Raw genomic sequence first — 1029 nt, 5'->3', positions numbered from 1 at the left:
CCCTGTTTCATTTTGCTTCCGTCATTTTTATTATGAAAACTTTCAAACATACAAGAAAGTTGAAAGAGTAGTGCAGTGGACACCAGTATATCCACCAACAAGATTCAACATATGTTAACATTTTGCCTTATTTGCTTTATCTGTGTATCTGTTCTTTGGTAAACCTTTTGAAAGTATGTTCTAGACATAATGACACTTTACCACTTATATTGCAGCATACATCTTCTAAACATAAGGACATTTTTCTGTATAACCATAATACCATAAGCCCAGCTAAAAAATAAATAACAGTACTTCACCGATCTTCATGAATATCATTGAATATCTATCTACTCCAGTGCTTCCTGAAGTGTGTTCTGTATACTGCTTGATGGCTTACAGGGAGATAGGGAACTTGCACCAGAGTGTAAATCAGTGTGTTACATCCTTCCTCGAGAAAGTCTTGTTAGCACAAAAATGTCAGCTGAATTAAATAGTGTGCTTAGTGGCATAGTTCATTTACCTCTATGGCTGAGTAGCACTGCTCTATATTCAGATTTCCCCAGCTGTCCACTGAATGTCTTTTATGGCCAGTTTACATGTTGCATTTGTGTGTGGTATCTCTTTAGTCTCTTTTTTATTTATTTGTTTGTTTATGCATTTGCAATGCAGGGACTCAGCTCCCGTTCCCCGCACAAGAACACAGGATATCGTGAGGCCAAAAAGGAACAACAGAGCCATAGATAGGGGAGTCATACCACTATATTCTCGATGGCGGCTAGTCGAGACACAAAAGCAAACCTGCCAGTACCCCAATGAGGTGTCTTCCTGCACCCCAGTCTTGCTGGCAGCCGGGCGAGACACAAGAAGTAGGGTCAACACGATCCACAATCCACAATCCACTTGCTAACCGCACTTGCTAGCTGCAATCCACACTTGCTAGCATAGCCACGGCAGTTATATTAGTGGCTAATGGCTAATGGTTATAGCTGACGGCCAACTAGCCACAGCTGATGGCCACCTGATCACAGCTGATGTCCATCTACTACC

The sequence above is a fragment of the Rhinolophus sinicus genome, chromosome X (genome assembly GCF_036562045.2).
Source record: "Rhinolophus sinicus isolate RSC01 chromosome X, ASM3656204v1, whole genome shotgun sequence".
NCBI lineage: Eukaryota > Metazoa > Chordata > Mammalia > Chiroptera > Rhinolophidae > Rhinolophus > Rhinolophus sinicus.
Note: the sequence above shows the minus strand (reverse complement) of the source record.